Consider the following 19545-nt stretch of genomic DNA (forward strand, 5'->3'; position numbering starts at 1 on the left):
AGGGGAATAAAGTCATGGAATTCATGGCGCATAAACTTCAAAACTGGGATTTTTATTCTAATTCTGTTACTAAAGACAGAATTTTGGTTATTTGGAGGAAGACTTTTGTGAGGGTTACTATTATAGAGGAGACTAATTAGTATGTTCATTGTGTGGTTAAATTGGCTGGTCAAAGGCAAGCTGTCTGTGCTACTTTTGTCTATGGGCTCAATACGATGGAGGGAAGGAGGAGTTTATGGAAAGGGTTACATAGGCTTTCGCTCCCTATTAAAGCTTGGATTATATTAGGGGATTTTAATGCAATTTTTACTGGTATGGACAGGTCTGGAGGGAAATCGATTTCTGCAATGGAGTTGACTGACTCTATTCAGTGGCTTGCTGGAAATCAAGTTGAGACTCTTAAGAGTACCAGATCTTATTTTACTTGAACGAATAATCAAGAAGGTCCAGCTAGAATTTACTCTAAAATAGACCATGTGTTTACGAATGAGGAGTGGCTTGATATTTTTCCTAATTCTACAGCTGTGTTTCGGTGGGAAGTAGTTTCGGACCATTGTTCATGTGTTATTTCTACTATGACCATGGAGAATGTGGGTATCAAATTATTTCAATTCTATAATTTTTGGACAGATCATCAAGATTTCAAAGAGGTGGTTCTGAATAGTTGGAGGAAACCTATTAAGGGGACTGGTTTAAGGGCTATCTACTTGAAGACTATGAGGCTGAAGCACATATTAAAGAGGTTTAACAGGGAAAACATTGGAGATATTGGTCTGTATTATCAGAAGGCTAAGGAGGCTTACCAGGATGCTCAACTTCAAGTTCAATCTCATCCCCGAGACTATGGGTATCAAGAGTTAGGGAAGGCTACTGTTGAAGCTTTTACTGTTCAGGAGCACATGTACCATAGTTTCTTGGCCCAAAGAAGTAAAATTACATGGTTAAGGAAGGGAGATATGAACACTTCGTATTTTCATGCTTGTTTGAAAAAGTGCAGAGCTGAAAATGGAATTGCAACCTATATCACTGAACAAGGCAGTTTGATAGATAATTTTTCTGATGTAGTCTCTCACTTTGTGGATCATTTTAGAAGCTATATGGGAAGTCTGAGTTCAGCTACTGGTATGATCGATTTACGCTGTATTGAGATGGGTACCAAGCTTTCAGTTGATCAACAACTTATTTTTTTGAAACCCTTCTCTCATAAGGAAATTTGAGATGCTCTTTTCAGTATTCCCATCACTAAGTCACCGGGGCCTGATGGCTTTGGATTAGGATTTTTCAAGGCGTTATGGCAGGATATAGGGGTGAAGTTTGTACAACAGTTGGTCAGTGTTTTGAAACAGGGAAATTTCCTTCTGAACTCCATGAAACTACTCTGTCTTTGGTCCCTAAAGTTGTTAATCCTTCTCGGGCTGTAGACTACAGAACTATAGCCTGCTATTCTACATTATACAAATGCATTTCTAAGCTTTTGTGTTCTCGTATGGCCTTAGTTCTTCCAAATGTCATTCAGCCGAACCAAGGAGCCTTCATTCAGAGTAAATCCATTGCTCATAACATTATGATATTCCAAGATCTTATCAAGAATTATGGGAGGACCTCTACATCGCCTAGATGTGCTATTAAGATAGACTTAAGCAAAGCCTATGATACAGTTGAGTGGCGGTTTCTTGAGGATCTTTTAAAGGATTTTTGCTTTCCAATGAAGTTTATAGGATGGATTATGGTTTGCTTGAAAAACTCATCTTACTCTTTGCTTATGAATGGTAGAGTTCAAGGTAGTTTCAAGGGCGAGAAAGGGCTGCGTCAGGGTGATCCTATGTCTCATCTTTTGTTTGTGCTTATCATGGAGTATCTTACTCGGAGCCTTCAACTAGCAGCTCACAATTACACTTTCAGATTTCACCCCATGTGTAAAAGTCTTAAACTTCTTAATCTTTGCTTTGCTGATGATTTGATTTTATTCTGTAAGGGAACTTTTTCTGCTGTTAGAGTTTTCAAAGAGGTTCTTGAGGATTTTAGTGCTGCTACAGGGCTTTCTATTAATGCTAGTAAATCTCACATTTTCTTTGGAGGAGTTATTGCAGCAGAGAGAAGGACTATAGCTCAAGAGATTCAGCTCTCTGAAGGATCTTTTCCGCTTAAGTATCTTGGGGTGCCTATGCGGCCAACTAAGTGGAGACATGAAGATTGTGACATTATTATTCAAAAAATCAGATTGAGGCTTCAGTCTTGGACTAGCAGGCATCTATCTTTTGCTGGCCGAATGCAACTTATTCACTCAGTTTTATTTGGGCTTCATAATTACTGGATGAATATCTTTGTGTTACCTCAGAGTATTGTTAAGGAAGTGGAAAACTCTACCGTGGGTTTCTTTGGGGAATATCTGGAAGTAGAAGCAAGATTCATATTGCTTCTTGGCAGAAGGTTTTCCTCCCTAAGGCCTATGGTGGTCTCGGTTTCAGAGATGGTGCTAGTTGGAATAGAGCTAGTTTAGCTAAATATATTTGGGCCATATCTGAGAAGCATGATATTCTTTGGGTCAAATGGGTTAATTCAATCTATTTGAAAGGTTCTAATTTCTAGAACTACAACTTGAAACTAGATTGCAGTTGGTATTGGAGGAAGTTGTGCCATATGAGGGGAAAATTCAGCTTGGCTGAGGTCCTAGCTGCTGGTGTAACAGGAAAGTTTAAGGCTTCGAAGCTCTACAACAACTCCTTAAATCAACAGCCGGTGGGATATCATCAAGCAATTTGGTGTAAACTTGCTATACCTAAGCATCAGTTTCTTCTGTGGCAGGTGGTTAATTCTCATCTTCTCACTAGGGATAACATGCTCCAGTTTAACATTAAGTTGGACTGTCTGTTATGTCCAGTGTGTGGTGATCAAAATGAGAGTCACACTCACCTTTTCTTTGAGTGCTGCCTTTCTAAGAAGGTTCTTGATTTAATATTTGCTTGGATGGGATTTAGAGCTTGGCCTGGTGAGTTCACTAGCTGGATTGTTTGGATTGCAAGTAATAGACCTGGAATTGTCTCTTCTATTATAAATTTGATTTTGGCTGCTGTTACTTACTATATTTGGAGGAACCAAAACAGGTGTATCTTTGATGGGTGTTCTTTGGCAGCTGATTGTATAGCAAGGGATGTTATTAACATAGTGCAGTACATATTTTTCATAGTTAAAAATAGGAAGCTTTCTCTTCAGGAACAACATTTTATAGGAAAACTTCAATGTAATTATTTGGGGTGTTTAGTTGGTTCTTTTATTAGTTTGTACATTATTGGTTGGTTGGTTTGTGGGTGAATTGCCCCTTCAGTTGTATTGGTTGTTTTGTTCAATGAAGTTCATTTTCTTCTTGATAAAAAAATAATAATAATAAAAAATTTGCAAAACAACCATGGAAAAATTTAATATAAAAATAGTTATATAAAATAAATATAAAAAAATCAAATAAACTAAAAAAAAATAATCAAATTACAAACATACCCTTCCAAATTAATAAAACTTGATTAAGAGTAAAACTATGGCATAATCAAACTTTTATACAAAAATATGGGAAACTAAACCCATAAAAGTGAAATTTAAAAAAAAAAGCCATAGATTAACTTTTCTTAAAAAAACCATATTTTTGCACAATTTATTAAAAATCTCATATAACATGTAATTTTCACTTAATTATAAGCCCGTTGGACTTAAATTCAAGGCCCGTATTATTTTCTATTGATTAATTAATTAAATAATTTATCAAATTAATTATTTATAATTTGAACTTTGATTTAAACTTATTTATTAATTTAGACACTAATTTGTCTTAATTAATAAATCTGCCCTAAAATTTCTTTTCTTCTCTAAATTGCATAACTCTTTTAAACTATCCAAAATTGACCTGGTCAACTTTGATAATTCTAATTGATAATTGAATCAATTAATTGGGACTATATAGAAGATTTTATCCAAGGTACATTGTGGACCATGGGCCTATGAAATCAACCTCCAATAAGTTATCATAAATTTAACAAATAAATTTACTAACTTATTAATTCCTTGTGACTCCACTAAAGACTCAGAATTCGCTCTATAAGCAATATAGATATGTTATTAGTTATCCATTGTTACAACCATAATTATCACCCAATCCTCTATAGACGATCTACAATGAGATGAGACTAAAATACTGTTTTACCCCTCATTGTATTCTATCCTTAAAACACTTAGTTCTTTGTAAATGATATTTTAGTAAACTAATATTAATGACTGAAATGAGATCTCTATCATTTAGCACCTTAAACCAAACTAAAAGGAAACCATCGTTTTACTTCCTCATTAGAAGCTATAGATGTTCATATCTATGATTAACACTCCCACTCAATTATACTACCGAGTTCCCAAGATGTAAGTATGGCTAGTTCGTAGGGTAAGTTGGTAATGAACAAGTCAAAGAACTCAAATAATACAATCAATTAGAATACTAACCACTAAGAATTGAGATTGAATTGACCTATGGTCAACTATATGATATGACTAGAATAGATAATAATTGTATGTTTACTTGTCTTATCTACTGTCAATATCGGTCCAGTCCGATGTAACAAATACATCTGATCTTATCTAATCTGCTAATATTATGGAAAGAACATAACACTACAATGTGTAAGTAGATCATATCATAGATTGGTAAGTCAGTGTAAATCCTGTACACTGACTAATCTTAGGACTAACTTATTTTTGAACATATAATCATATTTATATTCCATTGTGATTACGTCACTATAAATATGATTAACTATATGTTCGGGATTTAATAGAAGTTTATATTAAACAAATAATAATGAAAATAAAACATGTGAGCAAAGTGATTAACCAAGTCAAAAATGATTTGTATTCTTTTATTGATAATAAAATGAGATTACTTTTAATTAGGGCATAAAACCCCAACAAACTCCCACTTGCACTAATTGAAACTAATGCCTTAATTCTACTCATCTCATTTCCTTGATATGCTTATCAAATGTAGCTTCTGGTAGTGTCTTTGTAAACGAATCCGCAAGATTGTTTTCAGGTGCAATCTTCATAACCTTCACATCTCCCCTGGCCACATATTCTCGAATTATGTGATACTTCCTTTCTATATGCTTACTCATTTTGTGACCTCGAGGTTCTTTCGAGTTGGCTATCGCTCTTGTGTTGTCACAAAACAACACAAGCGGTTTATCCATATCTGGAATAACACCAAGATCTGAATAAAACTTCTTTAGCCAGACTATTTCCTTAGCTGCTTCAGACATAGCTATGTACTCAGACTCCATGGTGGAATCTGAGATTGCAGACTGCTTTACACTTCTCCATATCACAGCTCCACCCCCAAAACCTGAATAAAACTTCTTTAGCCAGACTATTTCCTTAGCTACTTCAGACGCAGCTATGTACTCAGCCTCTATGGTGGAATATGAGATCGCAAACTGCTTTATGCTTCTCCATATCACAGCTCCACCCCAAGAGTAAACACCATTCCAGAAGTATACTTCCTGCCATCGACATCAATCTTAAAGTCTGAATTGGTGTAGCCTACAGTAGGGGTGAACATTTGACCCGAAAAACCTAAAAACCCGCCCGACTCATAACCCAAAAACCTAATTTTTTGCAAAACCCGTCGGATTCGGGTGAAATCTAGTCCGAACCCGACATGGTTTGGGTAGGATTTTGAAATTAAGGACACATGGGTTCGGGTTACACCACCCGAACCCGAACATAATTTTTTTTTTAAAAAAAGTAGACTTTAGAGATTAATGCATTTTTAAATTTTTTTTACCAAGACCCAATTTGTAAAATATCAACATTATCAAACTAACAACAAAGTTAAAAAAACATGTGAAAAGTAAAAAAAAAAAAAAAGTGTCAAAAAATGGTATTTTTGAATTTTTTTTACCAAGACCCATTTTTCAGCCCAAAGCCCATTTTTAGATTAATCCCACTCGCAACCCGACCCAACCAAACATGACACCCGAAATCAACCCAAAAATTGAAAACTTTGGAGCGGGGTCGGTACCCTATTTTTCCACCTGAAACCCGCAAAACCTGAACTCGATGCACCCGAAACCTGCAAAACCCGAACCCGATGCACTCGAAATCCGAAAACTCAACCTGTGTGCACCCCTAGCCTACAAGGTTCAGAACACCACCCTTGTAGACTAACATATAATCCCTAGTCTGTCTTAAATACTTCAGAATATGCTTGACTGCTATCCAATGTTTCGGTCCTGGTTTGATTGATACCTGCTCACTACTCCCACTGCATAGCATATATTTAGTCTAGTACACAACATATCATACATCAAGCTTTCAACTGTAGATGTGCAAGGAACTTTTCTCATTGCATCTTCCTCTTCAGAAGTCTAGGGAGACTGCTTATTTGAAAGATGAATTCTATGGCGGGATGGTAGACGTCCTTTCTTGGAATTTGTCATTGAAAAACGTTCAAGCACTTTATCAATGCAAGCTGCTTGAGATAGAGCTAAGAATTTGTTCTTTCTATCCCTAATGATCTCGATACCTAGAACATAACTCGCTATATCTTTCAAGTAATGACCTTCCCTTCTTGTTTCAGATGTTCGTAGGAGATCACAACTATTGGGGAGGTCAATTGCCAATTTTGAATGACTTGCTCCGCTTGTTGACTGACAAGGAGTCAGATCCAAAACCCGCCTCATCAACTTTCCAGGAAAAATTAGAGTGTCACCAAGAGGAGTGGCGTTGCCAATATGACAAGTCAGTCGAGAAGGCTTCTCACGATCGTCATATTCGTGAGTTAAAAGAAGGAAAAAAAAGGTTTCTCCTTGCTAGCTGGACCCACATTGTCGGTGTTGCACAAAACCAATGAGGTGAGATTAAGCCTCCAGTTTCGACGGAATTACAACTACAAGTGGAGGTAACAATCCATTTTGTTCAAGCGTCATCAATGGCACCTCAGAGACCTAGCGAAGACCAGGTGAAAAAGAAGAATTGACCTGTTGTCACTGAAAGATCTACTGCTACTAAAGGCTGAGGTGATTCAGGGTCATTTGATTCCCTTCACTTGGTTGAGGTCCGAAGAGAAATCGCAGACCCAACCTTGACCTCCCGGGAGGGGAACTTTAATCTTCCCCCTCCGATTTTAAGCCTAATGTCTTCAAGAGGATGAAGAAGAGGCACATGTGGTACGATGGGCCAATGATGAGGCTCGCAATAAGTGATGAGCGACCTAACACATCTTCTGAAGGCTTACAAGATTGAAGCCCCAAACACTACGAGGTGGGGGAACTCTTGCCACTAAACAGCTACTACGTCAAGGTCATCGACTATTTTAGGATTCCAACATTCTAGTTAATTCCTAATAGCTACAGAATAATCGCGACACTCCGTATCTTTTATAGAATAATGCATGGGGCTCCCCCGACACCACATGAGATAAATTACATGTATCACATGTAGCCAAACCCAAGGGGTAGAGATTGTGGCTTCTATCACTTGCACCCCCAACAAGGTCTTAGGAATCTAGTGATCAGCGGGGTGTCCAATTATAGTGGCTACATGCGAGAGTACTTCCTTGTGCAAGGGTTCACGACTGAATTTAAGACTTTTGGGTCGTCAATGAGTTCCCTAGACTTTGGCCTTTTTCCTTTAACTGATACTTAGGTGTTTACGCCATACGTTCACTAATTTCAAGTCCTTTTCAATGACTTGGTCTCTTCCCAAGGTATGAGGATCACTTGCGGTACATTCATGGGCTTAATCAACCATTTTACACTGCCCACCTCCTTTTGTTTGCTGAGAATATGTGAACCTACAGGCTATTTAAGGGTGAACAATCCTTCAATTGCAAGAAGGCTCCTCCTCTAATCAACCCAATGTAAATCGCGATCCTTATCCATCAAGAACAGCTTGGTCAGCCCAAAGTCACTAAGGTAGAAGCTCAAGGAGTCAAAGTTTTGGATGGTGATGAGGTGGATGGGGATGATGAGGTTGAGGTCAATTTCAGAAGTGGCGATGTGTAGGAAGTATACAGGATCCCTTCCTCTCTCGAGCCATGATAACTCTATATTTTAGAGTTATTAATTGAGCTTTTGAACTTAAAAATTTAAGTGAAATAGAGTGTTTGTGTTGTTATTGTGTGGTTTTAGTCATTTCGTCTTTTAATTTTGTTTGTTTATTTTGTTTTAATTAATGATAAATCTTGTAGAAAAATAATGGGATTATGCTCTAAAAAAATGTGGTATCTATTTTGAAGGCAAAAGGAAAGGATGCTTGGAAAGCTTAGTGAAAAATGTGCAAAGAAATTATCTTGGAGCTGAAATTCTAGCACTTTGCTGTAGCATCAATCAACTTTGCTGCAGCAAAGTGTGTGCAGCCAGCAACATAAAGTTTGCACACTTGACAAGTGATTAAATGAGGTGGAGTGACTTGAATAGTGGGAGGATGAGGTGGAAATGAGCTGACATTTTTGGAGGAAAGAGTGGTCCCCACGTGTAGAAGAAAAAATAAAAGGGTTTATACCCATTTTTGGAACCCTAAAGAGAGAGGGATCATCTTCAAAAAAGACCTAGCCACCCAACACCATGAGGGACTATTTTTTATCTGCATTTTTGAGTTGAAAAACACCAAGAAAAGGAGGAAAAACCTAGGAGAAGGAAGCTAGAAGAAGAAGAAGAAGAAGAAGAAGAAGAAGAAGAAGAAGAAGAGTTAGAGGACAAAGAATAGAAGATTTCTATCATTTTGGCTTGTCTTTCTAAACTCTCTTTTCCTATAATTTTATTTTTCTCATCGTAAACTCTTGAGATAATGTTGAATATTTATTGTGGTGATTTGGGTATTTTGATTATGAGCTAATTTGTTTGAGTTAGGGATATTGATGAACCCTAATTTGTATTTAACCCCAAAGTGTTGAATGTTTTATGCAAAAAAAAAAAAAGAGAAATAAAATAGAAAAAGGCTTTGCTGTAGTGGGTGCGTCGGGGTTGAAATGCAAATTAGGGGAATTCATTATGCCTAACTTTTATCATAATATTAATAAAAAATTGTCATTTCCTAGCTTTAGTTTTAAAGGTTTATTTTAATTCTTTCATTTAGTCTTTTAGTTTCAATTAATTAAATCATCATAAATTATTTGTACCCCAAATTGTTTGGTGTTGATTTTTACAATTTTTGTTTGAACAATCCTCGAGGAGATGATAAAAATTACTTTCATTATATTACTTGCTAGCGATTGTGTACACTTGCACGCTTCAGAAATTTCACAACAAGTTTTTGGCGCCGTTGCCGGGGATTGCTTAAAGTCAATTATTGTAAAGTTAATTATATTGCAATTTGGTTTAAATTTTCTTTTGTGCTAACTTGGGTGATTATCGTTAAAAAATCAGGTTTACAAAGTGTATGAATGAGAATTAAGACCCTGAACTACTTCCCATCGAGCATACATTTAGAAGAAGACGAAAGATACAAAAATAAAAAAGGGAAGTAGTAGTGATGGATGATGAGCAAGGGGCTCAACAGGGGCGAAAAATCTAGTAGGAGTTGCTCAAAGGGCAACAAATCTAGCAGGAGCTGCTCAAGAAGGAGTAGCTCAAGGGGGAGTAGCTGCTAATAATGGGCAAAATGCAGTTATTGTGGCTGATGACAGAGATCGTGCTATTAGGAAATATGCTCTTCCTCTCTTCAATGAGCTTAATCCGGGCATCATTAGACCAAAAATTTAGGCCGCACAGTTTGAATTGAAGCCAGTCATGTTCCAGATGCTTCAAATTGTGGGCCAGTTAAGTGGAATGCCAATAGAGGATCCTCACCTTCATCTTTGCTTGTTCATTGAAGTGAGTGGCTCTTTCAAGCTGCCCAGAGTTATAGAGGATGCCTTGAGATTGAAGTTGTTCCCATACTCCTTGAGAGACAGAGTGAGAGCTTGGTTGAATTCTTTGCCATCTGATTCTGTGACTACTTGGCGAGAGTTGGCTGAGTGATTTTTGATGAAGTATTTTCCTCCCACTAAAAATGCCAAGCTCCACAATGAGATTACTTCATTTCAGCAACTTGATGAAGAATCTTTATATGAGGCATGGGAGCGGTTTAAGGAGTTGTTGCGCAAATGCCCTCACCATGGCATTCCACATTGCATCCAGATGGAGACCTTCTATAACAGTCTCAATGCTCATACTAGAATGGTGGTTGATGCTTCAGCGAATGAGGCTCTTCTTGCTAAGTCCTATAATGAGGCATATGAAATCCTTGAGATAATATCCAACAACAACTATTAGTGGCCCACTTCTAGATCGTCTACAGGTAGAAAGGTGGGTGGTATTCATGATGTAGATGCCATAACTTCTTTGAAAGCCCAAGTTTCCTCTATTTCTAATATGCTCAAGATAATGAACATGGGGATGAATCAATCAATGTGGCAGCCTATGGGGACACAAATGGAGCAAATGGAGAGCATTTGTTGTGGGTATTGTGGTGAGGGTCATACTTTTGACAACTGTCCTTCCAATCCAGCAACTGTGTGTTACATGGGGAATCGAAGTAGGAATGGTCCTTATTCTAATTCCTACAACCCATCATGGAGGCTGTAGTGTCTCAGAATTTTACTTAGCTAGATAGTAGCTAGTAGTAGCTTGTAGTATGTTAGTTTTTGTGGATATTGGTTCAAGCCGGGATTTACTTGGAAACCCATAGAAATAGTTATAGATTTTATAAGTTTAACCTATAATTTAGAAATATTAATTATAGCATAAGGTTTGATTAATATAGTTGGTCCTAGAAATATTATTTATTATAACCTAAGGTTTAGATAGAAATAATAAGAACGCGACACTTGTCACAAGCATGTTTATTAAGGATTTAAGCATTTTTGATGAATAATTTGATAAAGGATAAATCTAGAAGCTCTAGAACCTTCCAGCTGCTGTTAGGATCACGTTTTACTCAGTCAAAGCTGTTTAAAAAAAATTCAAAAGGTGCTGAAAGAGTGCAAAAACATGTTTGATATATCAACGTATGCCGATATATCGTAGTTATAGGAGTCGATATATCGCCTACGGGAGATACGAAAAACACGTCGACTTCGCACGAACGAAAGCACGGGACATAGGTAGGGGCGATATATCGCCTAGGGTAGGCGATATATCGGCTCCTGGAGCCATTTTTAAATCTTTGTGGATTTAAAATTAGAAACAGACCCCAACCACTTGGACTTGCTCTTGAACGATTTTGACCGAGTTCTGGGCATCTGTTGAAACAAAAATTCAAATCTTTTTAATTATTATTCATTTATTTTAAAAGGGGTTAGTTTCACTCCTTGAACTCTATAAATAGGACCTAATACTCAGCCATTCCATTCATCATTCAAGCATTCTTCAGAGCATCCAAGCTGCTAAGATTACTCTAGAGAGAAAACACTTGGGTTTTGGGATAAAAGCTTTTCCAATCTAAGCTTTTCTAAACACTTGGGAAGTAAGATAAAGTGTTATTTCGATATCGAGGTGTAGATCAAAGTCATAATCCATTCAAGGTATTCTTATCCTCAGGTTTAATCCATCATAGTTCTTTTATTTCCTTCCATTTTCTTTCAGATCCTAACTTATTGTTATGGATTTTTGGTTAGGTGTTTAAGTTTCTTGAAACTTAAGGTTTTCGGTAAGTTTCTACTTTGATGGTTTAGTTCTCTTTTTCATCTCCTTTTCAATAGAAACTCATGGTTTTTATTGTTGGTTTTAGGAGTGTTCCAATCCCATTCTTGTCTCCAATATCTAGTGTTTGGTAAGAAAAATAAGTTAGATATATGTGTTATGATATGTTTATGTGATATGATATGTTATATGTATGAATATGTTTTGTAGTCACTTGGGGCTTATAGTTGCTTAGATAGCAAACCCCAAGGTTTTTATCATTATCGTGGAGTAGAGTGTTTACCCAAAAATGACCCTTGATGATGTGGCAGAATTGACCTACACATGGTAGGCACGTGATGACTTTAAGTGAGTATCCTGCTCGGCCATCAATAGGAGATTATTGGTTTATCATTCATCATGCTTCCAGTCAACCAGCCTAGTCGCATACTTTCATTTATTTCCTTTATTTATGCAATTATGTGATTATACATTGATTGTAATTTATATTATTACCTAGATACACAAGTCTTAATGGTAATTAAGGCCCATTGGCCCATGTAACCTTCTTGAGCCTATAAATACGAATCAAAAGGCTCAAGGGAGAGGACTTTTTGATCTTTGAATCCTGAGAGAAAATTAGAGTGTGATTATTCACCAAAGTTATAATTCTCCCAAGGCCTGTAAAACTCATGAACCCTAGCTTATTGATCACAGTATTGGGATTCTACATCAATAAGAACACTAAGTGGACGTAGGTCATTACCATCCAATTGGGGCAGAACCACTATAAATCATTTATGTCATTTACTTTTCCATTTGAATTTCTTCTTGTTTTCATCTCATTTTATATCGTTTATCTGACTCGGTGTCGTTGACCAAATTGAGGGTCAACATTTTTGGTGCTTTCATTGAGAGTTGAACTCAAGACTGTCAAGAAAATCAAATGGCTAAAACATCCAGGAAGACGGGACAGACTTCTGGCGCTGCATCCACCCAGCCTCCTCCACCAAATGTGGCTGAAGATGAACCACAGTTGGATTTCAAAGTGGAGGAAATGGATTTTGAAACCCTGAGGACAAAACTGAGTGTGTTGCAAGAGGAGTTGGCCAATTTGAGGGCCAATCAAGAGAAGGCGGTTGAGACGTTGGCGTTGCATCAGAGGGAAATTGAACGTCAACGCCAAGAGTTGAATGAGTGGCAGGCTGACATGGACCGATGGCAAAGAGACGCCACTGTCGCCCTGGAAGCAGCCATTCAGTTGGCCCGAGGACAGGCTGCGCTGACTTCTCAACTAGATCAATCACCAAGTGCACCACCACAACAGGCCCCAAACCCAAGTCCTCTGCTTCAGCCGGCAAGCCCTCAAAGGCCGGAGCAACCACTTGCTGCTCAACAGGATATCCCATTTCAGGATCCTGAGCAACAGCCACCTTCTCGTGCTGGTCGAGATAATCCTCAGCGTCAAAGGCAGAATAGGGCTGGGTAACCTCCCCGAAGCCCTAGACGTCCAACGACTGAGGAGCCAAATCCACCGAGCAGGGGGCAATGTCCTTCTGCTAATAGAAGACTCACCGACTCAGGCTCTGTGGTCAAGGGACCCCCACGACATAATAATGCCTGGGGACCCACTGACCAACGCAGACCTCCCCGTGACACTCGGGAGATGCCAGCTAGATGAGGGATTAGTATGACCAGCTGGTTGCGTCATAGCCAGTCACGTTTCAGAGACTGCCATGATTACAATGAAGCTGATTCCGGCAGAGGGAGTGCTGGTCGAGGGCAAGGAGAAAGAGGTGGAGAAAGGAACCCCCACCAAGAGAAAATAGGCCTACGAGCCAAAATGCTGGGGGACAGCCTAGGCAGCCTAATGTTTTTGATCGGTTGGGCGCTAGCGAGCAAAGGCGCATAGATGACGACTTGAGGGATGTGCTCAACGACAGGCGCCAAAGGCACGATGAGTACGCTCCTCCGGCACCAGTCGCCTCAGCGATCCCAGACGCTGTGCAGGCTCAGATCGATGCACTAAACCAGGCTATCCAACAGCTAGTAGGGAGTTGGACATCCCACATTGAGTATGATCGGAGAAGAGGCACTCCATTCATACAAATAATAGCCGTGGCAGGAACCCCTAGTAAGTTTAAGATGCCAGTACTGCCCAATTTCAATGGATATGGGGACCCGGTATCTCACGTGAATAAGTTTGAGATACAGATGGACATCCAGAAAGTGTCATATGATGCTCGCTGCAGGATCTTTCCGGCCACCCTATCTGACACCGCTCAGGAGTGATTTTTTTAAATTCCCTCCTGCTAGCATAGTGCCATAGGAAATGTCCGTGAAGGAGTTCTACGGGGAATTCTATGCTGGTCGTGTTCACCCGACTGAAGCCAATCAGCTGGTCGGGATACGCAAGAAAGAGGGAGAGTCCTTAAAGGATTATGTCCAACATTTTATGCGAGCAACAACTGGGGCCAAAAAAGTTGGCGATGAAGGGAAAATGATGGCCCTTATTGCTGGAGTGAGGCACCACACTCCCCTCCGGAATAGTTTAAGGAAGATTAGGGTGAAGAGTACCCAGGAATTCCTTGATAGAGCAGATCGGTACATTAAGCTCAAAGAGGCGATTGCCAACGAAGGGAAGTCGCCTGCGAAAGACAAGGGACCAAAGGAAGATCTTGCTAAAGCCACCAACGGGTCAACCCAATGGCAACGACAAAGGCAACGAGAATGGTAAAAATGGTGGAAAAAGGGCGAATAATGAGCCGTCGACGTCCAATAATAAGCGCCCTAAGGGCAACAGGTATGAGCTAAGGTTCACCAATTATACGACCCTTGTCTCAAACAGAGCGGAGGTGTATCAGGCAACCAACTCCAATGTCCCTTACAAGTAACCAGTGCCTATAAGGAAGGATATCTCCAAGAGAGATACAACGAAGTTTTGTCGTTTCCACAACGACTATGGTCATGACACTAATGAGTGTAACCAACTGAAAGATGAGATTGAGTTCCTTATCAAATAAGGACACCTGAGGAGATACGTACGAGCCACTGGAGGTTCTCAACGAGAGGCTCAAGGAGGCAACAAGCAGGCGCTTGTACGCCAACACTCGCCACCTTTACAGCCAGCTCTTGTGGCAGGTACGTTGCTGACCATCTGTGGCGGCCCACACCTTGCAGGAGATAGTGGGAAGGAAAGGGAGTGATACACTTGGACCTTACACCACGACCAAGACATCAAAATGCTGAATGTGGAGGAGCAAACTCCCAAAAAAGATCGAACAGAGAAAGAGCTAATAACTTTCTCTGAGCTTGACACTCAGCATGTTCGATTTCCTTATTCAGACCTTTTGGTCATGGACGTCCAGATAGCCAACATGATGTTTAAGAGGGTGTTAGTTGACACAGGGAGCTCAGTAAACATCTTGTATAAGTCTTCACCAGAAAGAATGAAGTTGTCAGTGAAGGACCTGGAGCCATGCAACCAAACCATTTATGGTTTTTCTGGCGAAGGGCTTGCGCCAACAGGGTCGATTAGGCTTTCGGTTACAGTAGGAACTGCACCTGTGAACAGGACATTACTCACTACTTTTATAGTAGTTGATTATCCTTTCGCGTACAATGCTTTGATTGGAAGGCCTATTCTGGTCGACCTGCGAGCTGTAACCTTGGTCTGACACCTCGCCATGAAGTTCCCAACTAACGCGGGGGTAGGATGCGTGTTGGGAAACCAGCGAAAAGAGAGGGAATGCTATAATTCCTCGATTACTAAGGCAAAGAGGGGTGGATCAAGGGAAGTCGCCGGAAAAGAGTTGCAGTTGGCCAATGAAATACAAGCCCAATCAGGTGAGCGCATCACCAAATAGGGTGTTGCCCAAAGTGAGGATAGGGATTTAGACCCTCGCTTTGGGGATTGTGATGAGGAAGTAGGACCAGTCAAGGACCTTGAAGAGGTTTAACTCGATGAGGCAAATCCGACCAGGGTTGTGAAAGTCGGTAAAAACTTAGAGACAACAACAAAACAAAAGTTGGTGGAATTTTTGAAGAAGAACCAGGAAGTCTTTGCCTGGTCGCATCAAGATATGGTTGGAATTGACCCAGCAGTTATCATCCATGTCCTGAACATAGATAAAAGTTTTCCACCAGTACAACAGAAAAAAAGGCTGCTCGACAAAGATAGATCGAAAGCTTTAAAGGAAGAAGTCGAGAAGCTAAAGGTGAACAAATTCACCAGGGTAGCGTTTTATCCCTCGTGGGTCTCTAATCCCGTACTAGTTCCCAAGCCGAATGGAAAATGGAGAACATACGTGGATTTTACAAACCTTAATAAAGCCTGCCCTAAAGATTGTTTCCCGCTCCCAAGGATTGACCAGCTGGTCGATGCCACCTCAGAGTACGAGATCCTATCATTTATGGATGCATACTCTAGACACAATCAAATCAGTATGCACCCGCCTGATGAGGATCACACGAGCTTACGGACCGATACATGGCTTTACTTACCAGCGATTAGTCAATCACATGTTCAAAGAGCTGATCAGTATAAACATGGAAGTATATGTTGATGACATGCTGGTTAAGTCGAAGAAGGCAGAAGAACACATTGGGGATATGCAAGAGTGCTTCAACGTCTTGAACAAATATCAGATGAAGCTAAATCCCCTTAAGTGTTCCTTCAGAGTTGGATTAGGGAATTTTTTGGGATTTATAGTGAACTCACGAGGTATTGAAGCTAATCCCGAAAAGATCAAGGCCCTGGTCGATATGAAATCGCCAACAAAGATAAAAGATGTTCAAAGTTTAACCGGGAGGATTGGCGCTTTAAGTAGATTTATCTCTAAATCCACGAACAAGTGCATCCTGTTTTTTAATCTACTTAGGGGAAATAAAAATTTGAGTGGACGAAGGAGTGCGAGCAGGCTTTCCGGGCTCTAAAGTCTCATATGTCGCAGCCACCGATTCTATCTAAGCTGGTTGAAAAAGAAACTTTGTTAATCTATTTGACGGTCACAGAATATGTTGCCAGTGCTGTCTTGGTAAGAGAGGAGGAAAATGTGCAAAAAGCTGTATATTATATAAGCAAAAGGCTAATAGGAGCAGAACTGCGGTACCCACCCATTGAAAAATTAGCCTACTTCTTGATCTTAGCCTCCAGAAAGCTGCGGCCATACTTCCAAGCTCACCCCATCACAGTACTAACCGACCAGCCCCTATGGCAAGTCCTGTAGAAACCAGAAGCCACTGGTCGATTATTGAAATGGGCGATTGAACTTGGCCAGTTTGATATTTCTTATTCGCCGTGAGCAGCAGTAAAGGGACAAGCACTAGCAGACTTTGTTGCAGAGCTCACTGGGCTTCCAGACATTGAACAGATAGAGGAGCCTGAGCCTCAAAACCAAACCCCCTCTTGGAAGTTGTTCACAGACGGCTCTTCTAATGAGCACCACACTGGAGCCAGTGTGATTTTGGTAACACTTGAAGGACATCAATTCCATGGCGCAATCAGATTCGACTTCACAGCATCCAATAACGAAGCTGAGTACGAAGCGCTGCTCGCAGGGTTAAGATTAGCTAGGGACATGAGCATAAAGTCACTTGAAATCTATAGTGACTCCCAATTGGTGGTTAATCAAATTACTAGAGAATATCAAGCCCGGGGTCTAAAGATGGTTGCTTATTTGAACAAAGCAAAGGATTTGTTGGCGCAGTTTGAAAAATATACTCTCCAGCAAGTACCTTGCAACCAGAACTCAAACGCTGATGCTTTGGCCAAATTAGTAAGTGCAAAGGATGCTGACACCCTCAATATAGTGCTTGTTGAACATTTGTCCACACCAAGCATCAAAGCAAAAGAAACCTTTATGATAATTCAGGCAGCAGACACGTGGATGGCACCCTTCATTGAGTACTTGACCCACGGAGTGTTGCCAACAAATAGAAACAAAGCCAGAGCCCTCCAGAGGCAGTCTGCTCGGTTTATATTGGTTGACAGAATTTTATACAAGAGGGGGTACTCAATGACACTCCTAAGGTGTGTCTCAAAAGAAAAGGCCAAATAATTAATGCGAGAAGTCCATGAAGGTTTTTGTGGGGATCACGCTGGGGGGCAGAGTTTATCAAAAAAGATCTTAAGGCAAGGATACTTCTGGCCAACAATGAATGAAGACTCTTTGGACTTTGTTCGAAGATGCGACAAGTGTCAGAGATTCTCCAAGATACCACGAGCAGCCCCTAATGAGTTAAAGCTAATGCAAAGCTCGTGGCCATTCGCAGTGTGGGGAATATATTTGATTGGGTCTTTGCCCACAGGAAAAGGCAACGTCAAATATGCCATGGTAGCTGTTGATTACTTCACAAAGTGGGCTGAAGCTGAGCCACTGACACCATAACAACCAAGAAAGTGCTGGATTTTGTGGTCAAGAACATAGTGTATCGCTACAGATTGCGAAGAAAAATTATTTCAGACAACGGCACACAATTTGATAGTGATCTGTTCACGGATTATTGCGAGAGGCATGGGATTATCAAAAGCTTTTCCTCAGTAGCTCATCCACAGGAAAACAAACAAGTTGAGACTGCCAACAAAAGACTAAAGGATACTCTGAAGAAAAGGCTTGAAGAAGCAAAGGGGGCATGGCCAGAACAGTTGCCTGAAGTCCTCTGGTCGTATAGAACATCCCATCGAACAACAACATGCCATACTCCATTTTCCTTGGCCTATGAGTATGAAACTATGTTGCCTATTGAATTAGATCCGCCATCACATCGAAGGATGGCATACGATCAAGATGCCAATAGTCAATTGTTGATGGAATCTTTGGATTTGGTCGATGAAAGGCGCGAACAAGCCCAACTTCGAGTAGCAGCTTATCAACAAAAGGTTGCCCGGTATTTCAACTCTAAAGTATGTGAAAGAAAATTTAATGAGGGAGATCTGGTACTTAGAAGAGTTTTTCTTAATACCCGCGATCAAGTTGCTGGAGTGCTTGGATCTAACTGGGAAGGACTGTACCAAATCAAAGAAGTCCTTCAACCAGGCATCTCTAAACTTGCTTGCTTAAATGGAGATCTCATTCCTCGCTATTGGAATGGAGAACACCTGCGCAAGTACTATCAATAAACAATTCTTCTTAAAGAATTGGCTTGTATTAATTTTACTTTTTACAAGTTTATGAACAAGGGTTAGTCAATCATGTGACAAATCACTTATAAGTGTAAGATCAAATTTTTGATCACTCATACAGACACGATTGTCCATTTATTACGAGAAATAAAAGGGACTGTGCGTAGCCATTCAATCTTGCCAACTACTGTATTTATTACAAGTATTTGCTCATTACGTGTGTTGTTTTGCTATATTATCATTTTTCTCTTTATTACGAGTAGTAATGTTCGAGCAGGTCTTGGTCAAGGCAAGTGACCGAGGACCTAAAGCTCCTCAATCACTTAGGGGGCATATAAGGTATCTAGTAAGCAAAGCATATCAACAAGTATATGTAAACACACGAGCAAAATAAGTGAAAGCATGCTACAGTACTTAGAGTATTTTTCAAAATTTTGTTTAAATTTTGCTAAATCAAACCAAAGTGCTATGCTAAGTTTGGTCATGCGAACATGATGTTGTAATATATTGCAAGTATTATAATATCTAAATATTAAAAGTAAATTGTTTTACACTGCGAGCAGTTACTGCTCGGATGTAATTCTCTGTTTAAAAGAAAAAAGCTGCCTGTGCAACAAAAAATATATTGTTTTGACACTATGAACCAAGGTCAGTGTGTCCCAAATTACAAAGTTAAATAAAAAACAGAAAATTATGAAGTAGGAGGATCTTGAGAAGTTTTCTGGTCGACGGAGGCCCCAATTTTCTCTTCTACGCCATCGATGCCCGTAGCCAAGGAGATTTCGG

At 39.8% G+C, this 19545-nt stretch overlaps 1 non-coding gene across 1 annotated transcript; it reads right to left on the minus strand.

The window, feature by feature from the left end:
- Positions 1-10031: 10031 nt before the first annotated feature.
- Positions 10032-10138, minus strand: LOC133807537 (small nucleolar RNA R71). Its single transcript, XR_009879443.1, has one exon. It is a non-coding gene; the product is annotated as a small nucleolar RNA R71 (small nucleolar RNA).
- Between the last annotated feature and the right edge of the window lie 9407 nt (positions 10139-19545).

Source organism: Humulus lupulus, chromosome X, assembly GCF_963169125.1.
Source record: "Humulus lupulus chromosome X, drHumLupu1.1, whole genome shotgun sequence".
Taxonomy (NCBI): Eukaryota; Viridiplantae; Streptophyta; class Magnoliopsida; order Rosales; family Cannabaceae; genus Humulus; species Humulus lupulus.